Below are 23274 nucleotides of genomic sequence, written 5' to 3'. Positions count from 1 at the left end.
GAAATAATGATTTACATGTAGGTAGGAGAGACCTTTACATGCCTAATAATTATGTGCAAGTCTACAGTATATGCCTACAGTACATGTGTACAGTATGTGCATGTACTGTACATGTACGTTCTGACATTTTTTATCAAAACACCAGAATCTTCCAAAAGCTTTTCAGATGCACTTTGCAAATACACTAAAATTTGGGGTTATTCTAAAACCATACATGTTTATGAACTTATGATATAATTTTATTTTAATGGAGATCCTTGGGTTTCACCTCCATCACAATCACATATCCCTGGTCATATTTGACCTGAACAAGCAACAATCCCATGACCATCTGCATTCTGCAATGTAGTAATAAGAACCTTGGCTCTGTTGTAATCCCTCAAGAACGCCCTGTCTGCTTTTTGGGATCCATTCCATCTTTAAAAGGTCAAGTTATTGGTCATGTTTATGTCCTTACCACCTGTATGTCGCTGTTGCTGACCCAATAGGGTGTGGTATGCCCATCTGCCACAACCAATCAAACTCCTAATGGCCCGTTTACACCATAGGAAATTCATATAAAACTCGCTTAAAGAAACGTTGTATAAAGAACCACGGTATAACGAAAGGAACAGGCATAGACTAGAAAAGAAAGTTGTAAAAAGAAATGTTGTGTAAAGAAACCGATTTTGATGAGGTTAGTTGATATGAGAGCAGCCCAGTTATACAAAGTTTGTACAAAACGGTGTTCGGACTAGAATGGGACCTCGATTCTTTATTATTAAAGCTCTTGTTTCAAACGGTGCTTTGATTGGCGTTAGGCTATAGACATTCAGACTAGGGATGAATTATCGTATAGCTATACAAGACTCGTATGGCTATACGATGAAGTCTGGAGTAGTCTGGATGCATTGATACTCTCATCTACCTCCAGAATGGCCAATAAAACTTTGCTGCAGGAAACTGCTTGTTATATCAAATCACATGAAGTGATCATAGTACTCTCGGTCCTAAGCACTTATCCTGGGCTGGGTACAAAAAGGAAATCAAGAAAAGTTGAAGGAAACTGACAATTGTGTGATTTCCTGTCAGATGTGGAATTTTGATCTTGTTTGGTTTTGTCCCTTCAAGTAGTAGAGAATCATTTTTCCCACGCTCCGAAAGGAAAAAAGAGAAATGATGTCTTTGACTTGGGTGAGTTGACATGATGATTTACAGGGAGCAATTGAAACGGTCCCTGGGCTTATTATGATGGAATCTACAAGGAGCCCAGTAGTCAGCGTAATGTTACAAATTTTAGTTGAATTCTATCAAGCACCTTATTGTCCTGGGAATAATGGTCCAGATGTGCCTGACTGATTCACTGACATTTGATCTAATCCCAATTCAAATCTGAAAACCCAATTGAACTCATTTGAAGATTATTCTATTGGATACGTTTGATTGAAGAAATTTCCAATCTGTTGTGCTTGTTGTAACTGAAACGGTTTGAATTGTTTTGTTTACATTTCTTTCTGTGATGACTGCTTGTAATAGCTTGTGATAGAATAGACAAGTTATATTGGGAGAGCCTTTTGTCAAAACAGTAAGATTAGTTAACTATCACTTGGTAGTTCTCATAATCTTGATTTGTGAAGAATTTGTAATAGAATAGAATAGTTATATTTAGGAATCTAGGAGAGCTTTTAATGCCTTTAATGGCAGAACTGGGATGTTTGGGCCGTCTCATACAATAATACTTAGATAATGCAGACCTCCATGTATATCTTTGTTCATTCTATCAATATTCATCTCTCTCTCTCTCTCCCTTTCCCTTTGACTCTTTCTGTTTCTCTAGATCTATCTTTGATTCTTTCTTTCTCTCTCTCTGACTCTTTTTCTTCTCACTCTCTTTTATCTCTCTCTCTCTCTCTCTCTCTCTCTCTCTCTCTCACACCTTCTCTCTTTCACCTTCTCTCTTTCACCTTCTCTCTTTCCCCACTAGACCAGAGACACCCACAATTGGAATGTAGGGTATGCCTTGTCTAGTTTCACAGTTCCTCTCAACAAACCATCATAATTCACTCCTTCTCATGCTTCTGCCCTGCCCAGTGCCAACATTTCATTTCCATGCAAGTTTATCATGACCAGCTCTAAAATCACAACAAGACTCTCTCCATACTCTCTCCATACTCTCTCCATACTCAAATAGTAACAGCTTGGAAGGCTGCAACTCATTTCTGAAATCGAGTCAGGTCTAAAAATTAGGCTATGCATTTGTTTCTAGTTTCCACAATTTTGCAGTGATGGCTAGTACATTTGTACATTTGTACATTGTGTTTTTTGGGTTATAATTCATTTTTTAAAATTGTAATCAGCCTATGTTATGTAGCTCAGAGTGTCATCAGTCAGTAATATAATCAGAATGCATGTTGGTTTTACTTTACATTTTTTAGGCATATATTTTCTTTGTTATGCAGTTGATGAAAATATATTCTCTGCAAGTGATCTTACAATTATTTCTCTTGCACCCCCACCAATACTGTAGTGTAGGCCTACATATTGTATTTAATGCTGTTGAATTATATTTATTAAAGAAAATGTTGAAAAGCTAAGGGATTTAGATGACTTGGCTCAGACATTCCAAATAGTAATATTGGTAAACATTGAATATATAATTATATTCATTCTTCATGTGGTAAAATATATTGGATTTCCGAGGTACGTGTAATATCCCCATGATTTTTTGAACAAAGGCCATTAGTAATTCAGATATTTTGCTAAAATTTTCATGCTGCTAATATGGTTCGAAGAACGGCCACTTATGTAGATCACTTATATTTTCATTTCTGCGGATTTTGCCAAATTGAGAAAGTCTGGCAAGTTGCATGTACACATGTACTTCATTTAACAATAACCAGTATCTGATTGCTTTGCCAAATTTTCCAAACCACCCAAATTTGCCACTGATTTGTCTTTTATTTTTACCTTATTTACTCTAATATTGTACATGTAGATTTAATAATAATAAAGACTTTGTGGGAAGATTTACTCCAAAGCGGTCACTTTTTTCGGCCATGCCCAGGCCTCTGTTTTCATTGCAATTTTGATCCTGGAGCCCCCTACTGTGCATATGCCTAAATGAGAAAATTGATTGAAATTACCCCTCCCCACTCTCCCTCATTAGTGACCGTCAGTGATCACAGGCTAAAGGGGCATGGTAAGGGACAGATTGCACAAAGGGGCGTGTATCTGGTCCTACATCTATATGATTATACATGTATATGTTAGGGGTAGGAAGGGTTCTAAGTAAGGTACAATCTAACAATCATTGATGTAGCCAGGATTTCTTAATTTTGTAACATTACTGGCTGGCAAATATGAAATACTTGTACAATATGCTAGAATTCTTTGAGATACAAGATGATCTGAAATGAGGGGAGGGGGGGGGGGGGAAGTGGTGGGGGATGGTTAGGCTGTGAAAATAGTAGACAAAAATCTCATAGTGCTCAACAACTCTGGAAAATGATCTGTCAGAAATACACAAACTAAAATAATAGTCAATTGGCCATACATGTACATGTGCATGCTGTACATGTTATTGTATTTCTTTTAAAATCTCACAGGAAGTTTTTGAGCAAAAAAAAGAGGCTAAATTTGAGTCACAGAGGTGGTTAAACATCTTGTCTTGGCCGATGTTTGTACTGGTAATGGGATGGGTCTTTGTGTACTTAAGCAGCAGACATATTGTAGATATTGGGCCTTGCTCATGAATTCTTTCAATACATTGAATATTGCATTACATGGCAGGAAAGCTAAATCTGGAGCTCCAGTTTGAAATTATGGCAGGGTTATGAAGCGCTTCAAGACCTTCACCCTGCACTCTCCCCGAGTTCATTCTTGTCTGAAATCTAAATCTAGTAATATTGTGATTGATTCACAAAAGCACCAATCAAAATAATCTATGGTAGTTATAAATTGGTCACATTTCTTGATTATTTTCCTCTTTGTTCCTGCATTGACAAAATGCAATCAAAATCTGTTAATAGCACAAAGAGGATCAAATAATGATGTCTGTTGGTATTCTTTAAATAAAAATCTATTTGCTAAATTAATGCTCAAAGACATTAAAGAGCTAGAGAGCATTTGAAACATAATGCATCCCATTTCATTATTGCTTTTGTGGCTAAATTTTGATCAAAGTTATCTTTTGGACAATATGTCATTGCATTTTCTCTTCTTTAATGTCAGTTTGCTAGATGTAAAATCAAATCCTTTACTTGTTCATTAAATTCAAGGCTGCTATTGCCTGTAAGGCTGTACAGTATATGGATACAATGGAGATTATTAAAAAAATATTATCATTGCAGGATGATTTCATTTTCTATGGGTTATTTCTTTTCTAGTTCATGTATTATCCACCCAGGTAAATCTAGACTAATAAAATCCAACCACTCCTAGTATTCATGGTTGGAATGAAATGAGCTGAAGCGGACAGCGAACAAAACATGTGTAAAATCTTACATGTAGGTACAGTGTAGGTGAGAATAAGAACTGGCAATATTGTGAGCTTATGAAAAGCTGTTATTGTAGAAAATGTGCCGTTGCAAGGTAATTAGGACTTCATTATGCCACCATCCAGACAAAGGAAATATTAATTGTCATCTTCCTCCGCTACCAGGGATCGCTATCAATCGATATCAGGCGTGATTTAATTAAATTCCATCCCCCATTATTTCTGCTAGGGAAACCGACACCTCTCTCGTCGGTTGTCGTCGTCGTTGATGCTGTTTTCTACCACTGCTATGTACACTGGGAAATGGGAATGCTAATTAGGAGTACAGTGTTAGTCTGGGTGTGGGGCTCTGTTGTACATATTCATTGACTCTATTCAATGTGGCGGGCTATGCCTATTGGCCAAGGGCTGTATTATTGCCCCCCCCCCATGTATGTTATAGGCCTAGATCTCCTTGTTTCGGTCTAGTACCAGCAGGGCATAAGTACCCATACTTGGCATTTAACCTTGATCATGGAGGCCCCCAGCTCCCTAGTATATACAGCCCTTCATTATGACCACTAACCATTGTCATCATACCTCATTTCCAATTTTGAACAAAAGATTTTGTCCCCATGAAGCATTATTTGTGGTTATTTTGAGAATTTTTTTCAGGGGTTATGGGCCCCAAAGCCCAAGCTCCAGGGACATAACAAAAATACCACCCTAAACTTAGAGCACTTCAATTTTGAACACTTTTGTGGTTGCTGTGATACCTCTCTCAAGCAATTAACCAATATTACAGACAACATATTGATCAGAAGACAAGACAAGGTCAGAGAAGCCTGTCAGAAATGGCTTCTAATCTAGAGAGTAGAGACCTCATCTTGGCTCATAAATCCAGTGCTACTCATGTTAATTCAAGGGTGGAAAGTACTGAGCATTTCTCTCCATATATATAGAGCTAAAATTGGCTTACTAATCCCCTCTCTGCACCACAACATGCTCAATTGATTCACTGCACTAAATTAGCAATATTCTAAAACTGTTCCATGCCTTCCTTTGGCTTTGTCTTTGTAATCCTTAGGATCATGGTGCCCATGTTGATTGACCCAAGATGAAGAAAGACCAGATTAATTGCCTGAGAAACTGCTATCTTGTCCCGTTTGTGTTCAATCTTTTAATCTTATACCCCATTCACAGTGGTTTTGAAATTTGTAGCGGCGTTGTAGCGGAGCGGCGACACCGCCATAACACCGCTACAAATGCATTCACAGTAGAAAAGTTATCCCGCTGCAGCAGCGGGATAAATATCATGTACCCATTCACGCTGCAGCGGGTGATTTTTATGACCTCCGTAACAAACACGTGTATGCATGGCTCATGACCCGCGAGTGACCCCGATATGACCGGAAATACTTCAGCGCGGGGTTTTCGATTGCTTGAAATTGCGCGCGCTAGCTGTACTTTACACACTCTTCCTCATGTAGCTAGCTCGATGAGGCAAGCTTGCAAAAGGTAAACATGTCAAGTTGCTTTTTGTATCCTCGATCATATTACTTTTTAAAAAACTAGCATTTTTATTGCTTCCAGTCAGAATATTTTAATTTTTTGAAGTGTGAAATATTTTTATTTGGATAATTATAATATCTACATAATAATAAAATCAATTTGAATCCACTGGTTACTTTATTTCTATTTCACTTTATGTTCCCCATTGCTGGAGAAAAGAGGTCAGTGATAGGTAAGTAAACAAATCACACGTGTTTGTCGCGGTGTTATAGCAGAGAGCCTTCACACTGAGTAAACACCGCGACAGCAGCGGGACTGTAGCTAGGCGAACCTAGCGATAGTTTGTCGCGGCGTTATCGCGAGGCGGTGTTATCCCGCGATAGTTTATAACGGGTCCGAGCCTTCACACTGAAGACAACACCGCGACAGCAGCGGGACAGTCCCGCTGCTGTCGCGGTGTTTGAGGCCACTGTGAATGGGGTATTAAAGGGATATATCAAAGCTTCAGGTGTACATTGACTTGTTAAGGTAGGAGCAGTGTGTAGCAGTATAATGCTGTTGACTCATTCCCTCCAGTTGCTTTGTAACAAAGGGCAGACATGCTCCTGATGTCAGGTGAACTATGAAGAAGAGGGATTGCTTGCTGGACTTTCTTGCTTTTAATATAAGGTCTTACATCCACTCAACTCTGATTAATTGGTTCTACAAAATACTATATGCAGGTGACAATCGAATTGGAAGGAATCAAAAGGTTTTGAATTTATTTTGATTTGATTTTTGTTTTTTGGGCGGGATCAAAATATGTGCTTATTTTCTGTTGTCTCTATGCCAAGAATAAACTCCTAGTTCAAAATTCAAATAGCCATGAGATTTTCTACTTGACTGAGGAGTGGAGTAATTTCCATTTTGCTTGCAAATACCTTGCTTTTACTTTGCAGTTTACAATAGTTTATTGATAAATGTACATGTATGTGATGATATGGTTGAATTCATCAAAGGGATCACACAATTTCCCTTGAATTTTAAAACGTACCTTTATGTACGTGTATCAAAATTAATACTAACACATAATAGAGATTTGGGTACCACTATCTGTTGTGCAATACATCATTGACTACATGTACATGGATGACGGCGCTGAGACCCAACGCAGTGTAACATGTCTGCCTCATTCACTTTGGGTGAAGTCTTAAGTTTCTGCTAGATGTTATTTGTTTATTCTTAAGTTAGGTGACTCTTCTGTTTGTGCACACCTTATCCCTCTTCCTTGCCCCCTTCCCCGGCCACCCCTCCCTCACCTGGGTGTGTTCACACTAAGGCCTGTCTTCACTATCTCGAGATTGTCAAATATCCAACTATTTGAACTATCCCGATCGCAAACTATCCAGCTAATTTGTGTCTTCATCAGACCGAAGGAGCAATTAGAAGGATATTTGGTCGGGATTGTCATCCCAAAATATCTTGGGATAGTTTGCAAAATATCCAGCTATTTGTCCGATGCGTCTTCACTAGACCGAAGATTCGCACTATGCGCTAACGCTGAGCAAAATATCTCGAGCTAATTTCTCAAAGTCAAGTTTCAAGTTCCGAGGTCGAATCTCGAGCTGATGAAGACGCGATTTGTTACTTCGGAATTATTTCCCAAATCAGAAATAGTGGGCTATTTGGCAATCTCGAGATGATGAAGACGCGCCTTTTCAGGTACATGTAAACAACTTCACACTTGTAGGTCTTGATGTATATCAGGTTGGGAGACTTCCTCCCCAAAAAAAACCCTTCCTGGGACCTTTCAATAGAATTATTCAAAGCAGGAGTTCTGTGAGAATTGATTGGAACAAGATTAAAGAAATCTGAATTATAATCCTCCAGTTGTAATTCACAACATGCACCTACATGAAACTGAACGGCTTGGATTCTGTCGCAATAAAACAAGTTAAATATATGATTTCTTTTTAGGCGAGTTTGTCCCATTTATACATACCAACAGTTGAAATTACATTAACTTAAAAGTTCTATGTAACCTTGTAACATGTCATTTTATGTGTAATTATTCTACAACTTTTAAATATCAATCATCAATGATACAGAATTTAACTTTCACTATATGCAGCAAGATGGCTGTCACTAAACTTGAAGATAGAAAATAAAGTAAAGCTAAAAAGACAGAGAAGTGGGAAGTTGCTCTCTCCATTTATCCAATTTGTCTGTTTACCCCAAAGGGCTTCCCCTATCTCTCTATCTCATACGGTATTGTTGAAGCTGTAAGAGAGACAAGATAGATCAATAAAACGACAAAGAACACCTCTGAACGGCCCTCCCTATTCTTTATATAATTGGTTGAAAATACAGAGGTGAAAAGTTTAGACCATATGAAAACAAGGGAAAGTGAGAAGAAGTTGTTGTCTGGTTTTCAGTATATTGTGAAAAACAAGTGACTCTGGTTACACTGTATTTACAGTGCCCCTGTACAGTTCCTGAGACAATCGTGGGAATAGATAGTCATACCTTGGAATCGTACATCGGAAGTTGGCTTAAAGTTATACAAAACTTATTTACCCCTCTGCAACTGTGAAGATAAATTAAGTTTGATATGAAAGGCTCTGTGCAGCCGTTGAAAAACATGGGCAGTTGAATAATTCATTGGGGTCAAATTCATCTCTCCTGGATGCCCAAAAGTCAGGAGGGGTTCAAAAGATGAATAAAGAAACACATATGAATATAATGTAGTTTTTGAACATAGGGTGTTTCTCTTCTCTTTCTGTTCTGTTAGTAAATTCTTTCTCTTCTTTCTCCCAGCTCCCTACCCCCTCTTCATCTCCATGCTTTTTCTTCTTTTCCCCGTCATATTCTTTGTCTTTGTCCTCTGTATCTGTACATATTGTATGTTTTGAAACAGAGGAGAAGGGGGGGGGGGGGGTGGGGGTTGTAAGACCCCACTGTACATAGGGGACTTTCAATGTTAAAGATAAACTCCAGTACTGGTAAAAAAAAATTTAAAAAATTCTCACAGAATCAAACGAAACTTACAATGAATGTTCAAGATTACAAATAAATGACATGTGCCAAACAATTTTGGAAGAAAATGTGTACTGGCTGAGTAATGAGCATAGAAAGACAAGGAAATCAAGGTAGTACTAGCCCCGACACCATGTGTGTTGTCCCATATATAGCTTTCTATGTGAGTGCTTGTTACTTTACCAAGACTCGGTCAAATTTATTATGATTTTGATGACTCCAGAACCTTGCAGTGCACACCAATACTTACATGCTACATGATCAACTGTTTCTGATCCTTTCCACACATTTTCTTTCACAATTCAATCGCATTACCAGTACTAAAGTTTATCTTTAATAATTAAAACAAAATAATCAAATATTCATCTTCTTGTCTTCCTGCTATTTGTATTTTAGAACCATCTCATCTTTCTCCTCTCACCCTCTCTCTCTTTCTATCTATCTCCCCATTTTCCCTGTTTTGTTTTGAGCGAACCCTCTCTCTCTCTCCATCTAATATTCTCCTGTTCTATTTCTCCTTCTCCCAATCTTACTCTTCTGCTCAATATTATTCTCTTCTGCTCAATATTATTCTCTTCTAAATGCAGGGAGTTCTATAATCATAACATTCAGAGCTCATTCCTGAATCACTTCCTGCGTTGGATATTAGACTTATGAGTCCAATTCTTCCTTTTGAAACACATTTCAAACACATTTCTACAATTTTTCAAGTCGGGTTGAAGAGTTCAAAACTTGGAAATGTGCGAAGGAATGTTTTAATGTGTCCTTCCGGAGGGCAATATCATTCTGAAATCACTCTATTATACAGTGACTCGTTCACATAATTTGGGGCTCATGAAAGATAATGATGTAAAAAATATGAGGAACTACATGTTCATCATCTACATCTACATGTATATTAATTCTGCCAGTGTACACGTAATCATAATTAATGATCTTTATTACCCTTTAAAAAATTAATTCCTTTTGCAATCTTCCCATCATATGTTTCCCCTTCCATTATTTTTTTTTTATAATAGAGAGAATTAGAGAGCAAGAAAGAGGGAGAGAGAGAAAGAGATCGATCAGAGCTCAGAGAAAGTCAAGAGAAAGATTAAATTAGAGAGAAAGAGAAAAAGAAAGCAGACAAGGGATGCATGGCCTATATGATATATTATACATTTACATGTATATATTTTCAAATATATTTTGTAGGCTTCACTTCTACTACTACTACCATTAAGATAGTATACCCTGTGCATCTATTTGTGATAATTGCAAATGGTAAATGCATCCTGATAGATGGATGATAATTAGAGTCCATTAACGATGATACTAATGAGCCCGGTAATTGATTTCAGGAGGAAAGGGGGATAGAAAGTGTTCAGTAATTGCTAATCAGTATACAACAGACCTACGACTAGTACATGTAGCAATAATTTATCCATGTACATAATGCTCATGCTATCTGGCCATTAGAAATTCACATGGGCCATAAAGTATCATAAAGCACCAATAATGTAAATATGTTTGTGTGTGCGATATGAATTAAGAAATGAGTTTAGAGTTAAAATATTGGTTTTTATCACCACAACTCTCTCACTATGAACATGACTGACAAAGAAAGCGGATAAATTATACAGTTCCTCAGGTAGACAAAAGAACATCCCTTCACTGCTATTATGTAAAAAGGGTGAGTATGCATGTGACACCTGTTCTGCACATTTCTACATAATAGCAGTAAAGGGATGTTCCTTTGTCTACCTGAGGAACTGTATATTTTGTCCGCTTTCTTTGTCAGTCATGTTCATAGTGTCTACATGTACAGTACATGTATGTCACTCCCTCCTTCTTTTCTCTCTCTCTACAACTTACATTCTGCAAATAATCAAATAAATCAATCCTTTTCTGCCATCTCTTGATTTGGCTGTGATGCGCAATTTGCATAATTTGCTTTTATGATGTATTACCATCCATAGTACTTACTCATTATAGAGATTCAATAGATGTAATTGCAGACTGTCAGATAGACAGGAGTTGGTTAATTGGATGGGGGACGAAGGGAAAGGCCTCATCGCTTAGAGGCATGGATGGAATGTGCAATGGCATCTCAGATAACGTACTGCAGGGTTCATGCCTCCAGTTTACGTCATGGTACTTTTTACCTTTAATAGTACTGTAATACTGTTGGTATTTTACACACACTGACTGGGCCAATAGCAATTTCGCTTCTTCTTTTATCTGCATGTACAGTATTTATGTTTGATTATTACCTTTAGATGTAAATTATGTTGAACTTACTGCTCATAAATTTGCCCTTTTTCGCTGAATCATTTCAATATTCTTTAGTATCAGCAATGCAGCATCTTTATTCCTTCTATCTCATTTGGGTCACTTTCTTGTTTGAATGTGTAAGCTACACACACTTCCTCCACCCCTTTGATTATTCTATGGGCCTACTCCTTCCTGTGTATTCCTGTGTTTTGTCACTGGCATTATATAGCTCAGTCAAATAATCATTCTCATACTTAAATTAATTACACTGGGCAGATTACACCCAATTCTTCTGAATTACACCCAATTCTTCCAAATAACAGGCTAACCCCCTAATCCATTGAAAGAAATGGGCACCCATCCAATCTGATGGTTTTTATAATCAGGAGCAGTCGTCCAACTCGTCCAATACATCCGCTTTTAGACTTTGGCTGGTGGTTTTACAATACACCGTAGTTCCAGTAAACAAACCATATTACCCACTTCACTTACAAGTGCTTTGGCTTTCCTTGATCCACACCTTCTCATTAATATGCACCTATTTCGGGCAGCATGCCTCTTTAGTGTACCCACTTATCATATCACCATGGAAACAGTGGTAATCAGGTAGTGTATTGCTGGATGGAGATGAATTGTTTTTCACACTTGTTGTAGAGAGTTGGTTGTATTAATTCTCCTGCAGAATTTCCCTTACAAAAATTCAATTTCAGTGTGTTAACTCACATACTGTAATTTTACATGGAGTATATTAATACCCCTTTGGCTCTTAATGGATGAATTATGAATGACTGCTTCAGTATAAAACATCTTTCTTCAGAGGTTAAACCTAACATTTTGTTGAAGTATGCCTTCATGTTTCTTGAACAAGAGTACATGTATTACTAGTGTGTGTTATGCTATGCAAGCATGTACATTCAAAATCCTTTTAGAAGCAAACATTTTGTATGAAGGTACTCATGTAATTTGTTTCATTTGACCAAATTGAAATGAATGTCCATCACACTGGGTTTCATTTCTTCAAATCCTGACAGTACTTAGTCTTTAATTTTGAGTGCAATCCTGACATGATAAGCATTGATCAAAAAGGTAAGACAGAAGATTGCTGATGAAATCAGATTGTGCTTTCTCATCATCAAAGATAATAGAAAGAAACTGTTGTTACCAATCAATAAGGACACTTTGCCAAGTGATAGAGTTATCTTGTTATATCTTGCACATGCCAGTATCTCATGCTGTTCACGCTGAGTAGGCCTTCCACCTGTTCAGAGTTCAATGCCGAGAGGTCAATAAGTCCGATGATTAACTTCTGACCAGCATGAATTGTCTGTTTATATTGGGGTGTTACACACAGACTCTGTTTGCTTAATAATCTGATAATCCTCTGTGAAATGTAACCACACCCCGTCTCATAATGACATAAGTAGGGACTCTAGGAAGTCCTTCTTTATATTTGCTGGTACTTAGAAATAGGTACATCTGAACACTCGGCTTGCTACATGTACATGTTATTTTCAAAAGCAGATTTTGTGAAAAATGTAGTCCAAATGTTTCAAACAGATGCAGAATAGAAGTTTTGGTACATCCAGGTTGATTTAGTTATAAACTATAAAGTTATCAGGCTAAACTACTCGGTAAATTACAATTCAACAATGTATGCCTAGGTTTTTATAAAGGAGATTATTGCTTTTCTAAAAGTGATGATTTTTGTTGGTTTCAAATTTTAAGTACCGGTATCACTGATACTCAATCTGACGATTAAATGTGACGTCCAAAAACAAAGTACCGGTATTCCACGACTAATGGAGAAAAAAATGAGAAATTTGAAAAATTAAGAGGCCAAGTTAGGATGGGTAAAAATAGATTGAGAACAAAGGATTTTAAATTGTGATTCACATCAGACTCAATTTTGTTCTTCTTCAATTTCTCAGTCAACATGACCTGTAGTAACTTTACAGTTGTAAATTTACATGTACAGTGTACTGTACATGTTGAAGATGGTATGACACCATTCCATGATCTCCATTTAGGAGCCATACTTCATTTCAAAACTGTTTTATGGGCAAAATTATCTCCCAAAGTAAATCTTTTGGGAGCGCTGACACCATATTGGCCTTCATGTGTATATTGTAGGTGTATAGAGGCAGTGTAAATGATATGAACTCTTTGTCTTTGATTACAACAGAAGTACTATACATGTAGTTTCACATCCAATACAACTGAATATTATATATATGCCAGGCTGTGATTAATAAATTATGTTTAGAAATTGAATATTTAATATTTAATATATTACAAGTTTTGTACAATCAGAAAGAAAAACAAATAAGCATCGTAGTTGTTTGGATATATGCAAAATTTTCTGTTCGTGTTGAAATTAAATATTGTTTCAATGAAATACACGTTCAAAATTTGTGCATTCATTAAACAATTCAATTTTGAACTGGAGATCAGGCTACATACACACTGTAGATCAAGTAGTTATCCTTAGATTAAGTGCTGGCTATCCAGTATCAGTTTGCATGAGATATCTACCGGTAAAGTCAATAAATCAGAGGGTTTCCATTGACCTGATGCAGTGATTAATGCGGGTCGAAGGTCAACCAATAGTCTGCACTGTGGAGATTACTTGCATTCCTTCCACCGTCTGGCTGGAATTAATCTGCTAATTCATGGATAATGTGAATTACACTATCAACACTCAATCAATCTCATTTAGACCAGTTTGACCATGAATAGAATGAATGAATGATTTTATGGTCAAGTCCAACCTAATTTGTACCATAATTATTGTGATAATGACCACAAGGCACAAGCACCTGTAGTTTAACTGTTCTATATTGATGATTGTTTGCAACCCATGTCAGCGCTCAAAGCTTGGATCAGACCAAAATATCTGTTTATGTTCATGTGATACCAAGAACCAATTACATTTACCTCATGTTTGCCCATAATTTAATTAATTCCAACTGACAGATGTATTCTTAAATTGGTATCCTTTATGGTGGCCCTGAAGGGACATCGCGAATAGACTAAATCGTGAAAAATATGCGATAAAATTCACGATATCGTCAATTTTATCGCATATTTTTCACGAAGAAATTCACGAAATTGACGATATCGTGAACTTTATCGTGAACTTTTCATGATGAAATTGACGATATCGTGAATTTTATCGTGAAAAGTTCACGATATAAAGTTCACGATATCGTCAATTTTATCGTGTACTCTATCGTGTACTCTATCGTGTACTCTCCTGACGGGCGCTTCGTAAACAAAACCAGCCCTAGCTGGGGGAGACAGAGAGAAGGAAAAAAGGGAAAGGGAAAGAGAAGATAAAAGGAAAGAAAGAATAATAAGAAGGAAAGAGGGAAACGGGGGGGGGGGGGGGGGGGGGGGGGGGGCGAAGGGCTCTTGCCTCCTCCTCACCCCCCCCCCCTCCCCGCCAAAAAATAAATCAGAGAGAGAGAGAGAGAAGGGAAAGGGAAAGTGAAGATAAAAGGAAAGAAAGAAGAGGAAGAAGAAGAAGAAAAGAGGGAAACGGGGGCAAAGGGCTCTTGCCTCGTCCCCCCGCCCCCCGCCAAAAAATAAATAAGAGAGAGAGAGAGAAGGAAAGGGAAAGAGAAGAAAGAAAGAGAAAAACGAAAAAGAGGGAGAATAGGAAAGAAAGGAAAAGAAAGAAAAGAAAGGAGGCAAGAGCTCTTCGCCCCTGTTTCCCTCTTTTCTTATTCTTTTTCCTCTTCTTTCTTTCCTTTTATATTTTCTTTCCCTCTCCCTTCTCTTTCCTTTATGGCGGGAGGGGGGAGGGGGAGGTAAGAGCCTTTCGCCCTTCCCCCGTTTCCCTCTTTCCGTCTTCTTCTTCTTTCTTTCCTTTTATATTTTCTTTCCCTTTCCCTTTCCCTTCTCTCTTTCTCTCTCTCTCTCCTATTTATTTGTTGGCGCGGGAGGGGGGGGGGGAGGAGACAAGAGCCCCTCTTTTCTTCTTATTCTTCTTCCTTTCCTTTTTATTCTCTTTCCCTTTCCCTTCTCTCTCTCTCTCTCTTATTTATTTTTGGGCGGGGGGATGCAAGAGCCCTTCGCCCCCGTTTCCCTCTTTTCTTCTTCTTCTTCCTCTTCTTTCTTTCCTTTTATCTTCTCTTTCCCTTTCCCTTTCCCTTCTCTCTCTATCTCTTATTTATTTTTTTGGCGGGGGTGGGGAGGGAGGAGGCAAGAGCCCTTCGCCCTTCCCCCGTTTCCCTCTTTCCTTCTTATTTCTCTTCTTTCTTTCCTTTATATTTTCTGTCCCTTTCCCTTCTCTCTCTTATTTATTTTTGGCGGAGGGGGGGGGGGAGGAGGCAAGAGCCCTTCGCCCTTCCCCTGTTTCCCTCTTATTCCTCTTCTTTCTTTCCCTTTCCCTTCTCTCTCTCTCTCTCTCTCTCTCTCTTTTTTAAAATTTTTTTGGCGGGGGGGGGGGGGGGGGGGAGGTAAGAGCCTTTCGCGCTTCCCCCGTTTCCCTCTTTCCTTCTTCCTCTTCTTTCTTTCCTTTTATATTTTCTTTCCCTTTCCCTTTCCCTTCTCTCTCTCCTTATTTATTTTTGGCGGGGGGGGGGGGGGGGGGGTGAGGAGGAGGCAAGAGCCCTTCGCCCCCCCCCCCCCCCCCCCCCGTTTCCCTCTTTTCTTCTTCTTATTCTTTCTTTCCTTTTATCTTCTCTTTCCCTTTCCATTTTTTCCTTCTCTCTGTCTCCCCCAGCTAGGGCTGGTTTTGTTTACGAAGCGCCCGTCAGGAGAGTACACGATAGAGTACACGATAGAGTACACGATAGAGTACACGATAAAATTGACGATATCGTGAACTTTATATCGTGAACTTTTCACGATAAAATTCACGATATCGTCAATTTCATCGTGAAAAGTTCACGATAAAGTTCACGATATCGTCAATTTCGTGAATTTCTTCGTGAAAAATATGCGATAAAATTGACGATATCGTGAATTTTATCGCATATTTTTAACGATTCAGTCTATTCGCGATGTCCCTTCAGGGCCACCATAATTCTTGAGTGACATTATAATGACAATCAGTTTATAAGCTGCTTGAAGATGTGTATCGGGATACAAAAATATCCCACACATTATGAAATCTAAGAATACATGACCTTAAAATGTTTGTGGTCACCTGTCAGCTGTATAAACCATGTGGTTACAATTAGTCATGATGAAGTCTCTGTCAGTTTGATCTTCTTTCACTTTCTCTTGACTATTTTCAAAGTATTTTTTTCCTTTCAAATTTCTATTCCATTTCTTTTGTTTCTATTTCTTCCCCCATAAAGCCTGTATCTCCTTTTCCCTCACAATTCTACTATGTATCTTCCAGTTGGTAGATTCAGTACTGGGTAGTATAATGATATTAATAATTGATTCCTTACAGAATACTAATCAGAACGCTGATACAAAAGAAACAAAAACATTATTTGGAACAATAACCTGTATACATAATTATAATAACACTTAGCAATTAACATAGTTTTTTTATCAATAAACAAAGATTGTGTATAATTTTTCATAACAATATTACATGTATATATGATAACAAGGAGTGTAGTAACTCCTTGATGATAAGGACATAATAGTTGCAATCATTATACAGTACATATTTATAAGCCAAACTGTGTCTTCTTGCTCCTCCTCTTGTTGTTATGCCTTCATTATTCACTCTCTTGAAGATTGTTGCAGATAAATAAATGTGCCTAGGCCTACATAAAATATTTGTTATTTAGCAACTTCTTTTATTTCAAGATGGCCGAATACTTGATGGCCTACAGTATTTCTTCTAAGAGGTGATTTTCTAAAAGATAGCAGTGAATATGCCTTATCTGTTCTACTTATATCTGCCCATCCCATTCCCAGGTGGATTCTTGCAAATTGAATTGGGTCTGTTCATTTTCATGCATCACAAGTGATCTCAGAATTCCGCATCTATGGTATAGTTCAAGAGACAAAACCATGATGAAATCAGTTCTCCCAAAGCACTTGGCATGGATTGGCTTGCCTTGGTTATCATAATAAGGTTTCCATTTTCCACCCTATTTGGCTTGTGCCCTTGTTTCATTGTTAGATGTAAGTGACATGATGTAGAAGAAATGACATCATTAGTGCATGCCATTGTAGGATCAGGAAAAAATGTATATTATCACCTTAATTTGAGGAAGGGTCTTTTGTGTTATAATGAGATAGATTAAAAAATGACTATGACAAAGAATGATATTGTATACTTTTTAGAGTTCTTCTCAAGATTTTAGGAATGAGTGATTTAATAAATTTTTTTCAGAATAATTTAACTACTCATGTGATATTGAAATTATATTATACAAATTAAAATTTCAATATTGAGTTTCAAGTTACTGTGAAATGTTAGTGACAGATTACAAGTAGTGTAAATGTGACATGAAATATTCTCAAAAATAATCTCAAAAATATTATGAATGGTTATATGGTTTTAAATGAAAGTCAGTTAATATAATAAGGAGATGAATTACATTTTGTACTAAACAGAATAAAAAGTAATATTAGTAGTAAAATTAATGTTCATGAGGCATGGGTATATGAAATCTGTATCAATGAATGAGTAGAATATAACAATTCCTTCTATTGTCTTCTTAATATACATTTAGGGATACCTGATCACAATAGACCTTTATAATATTTGTTTATTTGAACTCAATTCAATGAAGCATTCATTCAACCATTGGTGATCCCATGCTACATTTGCTGCCAATTCTCACATCAAATTGAATTGTGTCCATGGTACATTCTTGGTTATCCCTCATTAAATCAGGTTATTAGTTTATTATCCATAAATCCTGCCAACCTGCATGAAAACAAAAGAAATTGGAAACCATTGTGTTGTATAGGCTTGCACTGTAAATAGGGAAGCAAGGGGAGGGTAGGGGAGGGAAAGGGGGATTTGGGAGAAAAGGGCAGCGTTTCACGAAAAAGCCTGGCGACATCCGATTGAAATGTATGTTTATTACAATACCTGTTTCACTGGGATGTCGGTGAGCTTTTACTTATGACGGTTTCATGAAAGGCTACCCAGGAGGACAAGAAATAGAAGAGACTTTAAGGCCATACTGAATTCAATTTTTGATGACAGTGAACTCAATGTAAATTGTACATGATATTTTTTTAGGACAAAATTTCTGATGAATGTCAGGGAAGCCCTCAAAGTAGAATTTGAATCTCTAAGTGGCAAAACTCAAGTTTGATTTATCTTTGAAGAGGGGAGAGGGGACAGCCCCCTCCCCCTCTCAAAATTTGCTGGTGATACATGTATACCAATGATAATGAAATGTTACAACCTCGTTTAAGAATTTGAAATGTGAAAACTTGAATTACAATGCATGACAAATGTTAAATGTATAACAATTTGTCTGACACCCACAGTATACTGTAATAATACCTCTGTATTTTGTTAGATTTGTATTTCTTCTTTACCTATTTTCTTTATTATTGACTGTTGTCAATGAATATTTGCATCATCCCAGTGTTATAACTCAACTACATGTACCTGTAACAATTGTTATCCATGTTGTAGGTAGGTGTGGAATGATGACAATTTATAATGTATAATGGACAATCATATTGAAATCATGAATAAGTCAACCAATTACGTTAATGGAATTGGTTTGAGACCATTTCCTTTTTGCCTTGGTTGTGAATAGGCAGTATAATAAATACATTTACATGTATATGTAAACACAACTGGGTTGAATTCCCACAACCACTCCCCTCCTTACCAATACTCAACATTAGGTGTAAATCTTTGAATTGACATTGCCCAATGTTTAACTTCACGAGAACAAAAGCCTTTGATGGAATTCATGACTTTGCAAGGTTATTTGCAACTCTAACATTCTGCCGGTCTGCCCACCTTCCGCAGCCAAGCATGATTGATTCATAATGCCACAAAAATGTTTAATCATTTGATTCAAGTCTCATCACAGCATGCATGCTTGCTTTGCTAATCATGTCCGACAGTCGGCTATAAAGATTCAAGAATCATTTAAAAGCAGGAAATGTAGCACAATATGTGGTATTTGTTCGTATAGAACTTCACACAGTGAGCAACCTTCAATTTCTTTTACCGGGTATTTGTCTTTCTCTGTCTGCTGTGTGAAGCTATTTGGGTTTCTGATGTATCTTCTTGTCTTTTCAAATATTACCCATTTCTTATTTCTTGTAGATTCTCCAACCGCAGAATTCCTCCATGATTCTCTGTAAAATAGCTTGTCCTTGTAAGGTTGAATGATTAAAATGTACATATATACTGTACTGTATATTGTGAAATACAATTTGTTACTACTGACCCATTTACTGAGTATCATGAGAATGGAAATAATTATTCTGTTGTATTTACTATTATGTAAAGTGCTTTGAGCATGTTTATGTAAAGGTGCTACATGTATATAATGGAACAAACATTAAAAACTTGATATATTTTCTACTCTACTACCGTAATGTCGAGCGACTCAAGCTTAAACAAAAATTAATATGAAAATATATGTAGTTTGACGATGTAGACTCTTACATCATGTTTATATTGATACAATGTAGGAAAAGGGAGGGGCATCATTTTGTAGGTCATCATGGGCGATTATGAAATTGACATATAACACTAAGATGTGACATTCTTCAATGACTTCACATACATGTAAATGTCATGTTGATATCACATTCCATTCATATGGTTTATATTACTCATGTTATGTGACCTCCAAATTCCCGTTCAAAAATGATTAAAACAAAACATTCCTAGAAACTTCTTTATATTCATCAACCACAAAAGGGTGTGATAATGTGCACATCTGATTACAAATGTTGCAAGCAATTACCCAAGATGGCTGAAGAAATGAACCTAGCAGGATAATTAGTCTTGGCAGTGAGCCACTAATAATTGGTTTGGATTGTCATATGGTGTCCTGGAGTAATCCATCTTTAATTGGAATATCCAGGAAGGCCTTTTAGTTTGGGATGCTCCCAACTTTAGTTCTATTTTTATCAAACCTTTGATGATGACAGTCAACAGTAAGTCACGCTTCTGTCAAGATTCTACCTTGTAGTTAAACTCTTTTCAATTCTTTTACCTTCATGTCTAATTTCTTTACTTAAATTCAGGGAAAACCTCTTGAAATTGTCATACTTGTCATCCATTTCTCTATTTCACTTGCCAAATTTGCCTCAGTAGAAGTTGACTAAGTGCATCTGTGTAATTTTAACTTGGTGTTTATCAGAAGTATACATTCATTGGCATAGAAAAGCTATAGTTTTCTTGGGGTAAATTACTTGCAGATTTTCTACTTATGATCAGTATTGTGTTTAAATAAATCCTGAGACCTTGTTTATATTTGATTTATAGATATTAGAATCTGCTCTTTTGTAAAGTCTAAATATAAACTATTTCCCCTATTGTGTTTATTATTCTTATTTTTTTAAAAATTTGTCTTTTGATTAAATCTATATGGGTTTTAAGATTAATACATGCATTTATTGAAGAGAATGATTCTTTCCTTCATTTACCTTTTCCAATGAATCTTGGAGCGTGTGGGCATTGGTGCAGTCAGATCACTGATGCTGAAATATAGTAGTTTCAAACAAGTGTAATGAGATTCGGTAAATTACTTCTCTTCGTCATCAAATGAGAGTGCATCAGGAGGCCCCAAATTATCCTTCCCTGCTTCTGATCTATCTTTAAGAAAGCTTGAAGAAAAACCCAAGAGAGATGGGGAGCTCGTAAGAAGTGTAATGACATTATGGCTTTGGCTGTAATCGCCTTTCTCTACTCCCAAACCCACATCAATTCACATGCATTAAGTATGCAACCGAATGAATCATCCCTCATCCTGGTCGAACCCAAACCAACCAAGCTAGCCAGGCAGAGAAGATGAGGCTTGAAATACAAATATTGGATCCACATACTAGAATGGGTACGCGGAATTTGTCGACTCATGAAAAATGATTTAATAGATAACATGGCCTTATGTAAAAGGGATTGTATTATTAGTATTTTATATTTAGCTTTTAAATAGCGCTTAGTACAATTTCTCTAAGCGCTTTATTGTTTTAAACAACATTTTAAAAAGAATTAGCAGACAATAAAATTGTAAACTTTAGCAATGTGATTAAGAAATATAACAGAAGAGTGTTCAGGTTTTTATACAAATATAATATGGCTTCAAAAAAATATCCCTCTTTGAGGGTAATTTATTTTGGGAGAATAAAAAAAAACCCATGCCCACAGCTTTTATAATTATCACAGACAAGGATGAACCAGTTTAGTTTTGAATTCTATTTGCAGTGAATTCTCACATTCCAATGTATAATAAACCAATGAAAATCATATTACAACATTGCATGGTAACCAGATACATGCAGGCCCCGTTTTACTGTCCGTGGCGATAAGGGAATTGGAAGTTATTCCTCGTCCTAGAAGTATAATAGTGCAAGGTTGTTAACAAATGTTCTTATGAGCACAAATATTTGCCAACAATATCCAAGAGTGCCGAGATTGTTCAATATTAGTTTAAACCAGATTTCATTGCGATTGTATTAATTTGATAAAAAAACCAAAATGGAACTGGCCTTTCGGTTTCCTCAGTCAGCACCAGATTTTCAATAATGAATGGAAATAATATTTTCTTTGCATCAAATTTACCCAAATATTCCACCCCGAAGATGGAGGAAAAGACAAATATTCGACCTCAAACTGGTTGCCTGTAGACCGCCTAGGAGCCTCAATTTGATTAGACCAAGTAGCCAAGAGGGAGGGCGTAAAGTCAACAAAGAGAAAGAGAGCGTAGTAATCTAGAACGGGAGAGGCAAATCTAGAGAGAGAGAGAGAGAGAGAGAGTGACAGAGAGAGAGAGACAGAGACAGAGAGAGAGAGAGAGAGAGAGAGAGCATAGTAATCCAGAACGGGAGAGGGAGGGAGAGAGAGATCTACACAGAGAAAGAGAGAGAGAGCAAAAAAGGAAAAAGAACAAAAAAAAAGGAGGGAGTTTATTTTACACCCCTTAATCATCACCTGGATTCGGTGAAAGAAATTATGAAATTTGAATTTTGGGGTCAGGTAAACGCTATTCATGCGTTTGTTTGGTCAGTACACACCATACCTTAGGGATTCAACCAGATGGGTCGTCATGTAGATTGAATACACTGACCGAGATACATCATCCCGTAGATGACCTACTTACAAAGCCAGAAGTATGGTATTGATTGAAGAAGGGGTTTCCAATCTCTTGAAAATGTATGCATCAAAGAGTACTTTTTAAGTGCTACATGGATAACTTGAGCGCTATTTTAGGTTGTAGCTTTGAAATTTGAATATGGTTAAAAATGAGAGCAATGACTAATTGACCATCATCTTGGAGGAAAAATACACCAGCATGTTTGAAACCTCTGTGTAATATATTTGATTAGTGCATATTGATCTACGGTACAATAATGATAAGGCCATACCAACTACTTAAAAAATACAGTTCAAGCCTTTTCCTTTTTCATTCTTTTTCAATAGCCTCAAAATCTCAATTTATTACCCTAGCCTGCAAGAAAATGCATTTCAACAAGTTTATAGTCATTTTTGTGATTTGCTGAGCATACCTACAGTGTAGGCAGCTTGCATTATTTTCTCCTCTCAATTCAAATCAGAGCTCACAACATGTATATTGTGCTTTATTATGATCATTTTACGTAAGTGTCTTGGCTCCAGAATCCAATATAATTTGAAGTGACTTTGCCAAAATCCCTAAATCCAATCACTTGATTGGATCCTTGCAAGTTTTTTTTTGTACCTGCCGCTGCGTTCGGGACCTTGTACTAGTCATGTTCATGTCTGTATTGAGACCTGCATGCTTTGTGTATGATTATAATTACATCAAATTGAACGTGGGGATTAAAACGTAATAGATATTGTAGACCTTTTTAGGGGAGGAAAAGTGCACTGGCACCTGGGAAATCTAATGAGATGTATGGCAATAAAAATCTGTACAGATATTCTGTCTATATTCATT

General features: G+C 37.0%; 1 protein-coding gene across 1 annotated transcript in view; it reads left to right on the top strand.

Annotated features, from left to right (window-relative positions):
• Positions 1 to 23274, top strand: part of LOC587030 (ankyrin repeat domain-containing protein 50) — a 41454-nt gene that overhangs the window by 10649 nt on the left and 7531 nt on the right. The gene's annotated exons all lie outside the window — the stretch shown is intronic.

The sequence above is a fragment of the Strongylocentrotus purpuratus genome, unplaced genomic scaffold, assembly GCF_000002235.5.
Source record: "Strongylocentrotus purpuratus isolate Spur 01 unplaced genomic scaffold, Spur_5.0 spur5_scaffold_11, whole genome shotgun sequence".
In the NCBI taxonomy this organism is placed as follows: domain Eukaryota; kingdom Metazoa; phylum Echinodermata; class Echinoidea; order Camarodonta; family Strongylocentrotidae; genus Strongylocentrotus; species Strongylocentrotus purpuratus.
The sequence above is the reverse complement of the archived record's forward strand: the minus strand, read 5'-3'. Positions and strand labels throughout refer to the sequence as shown.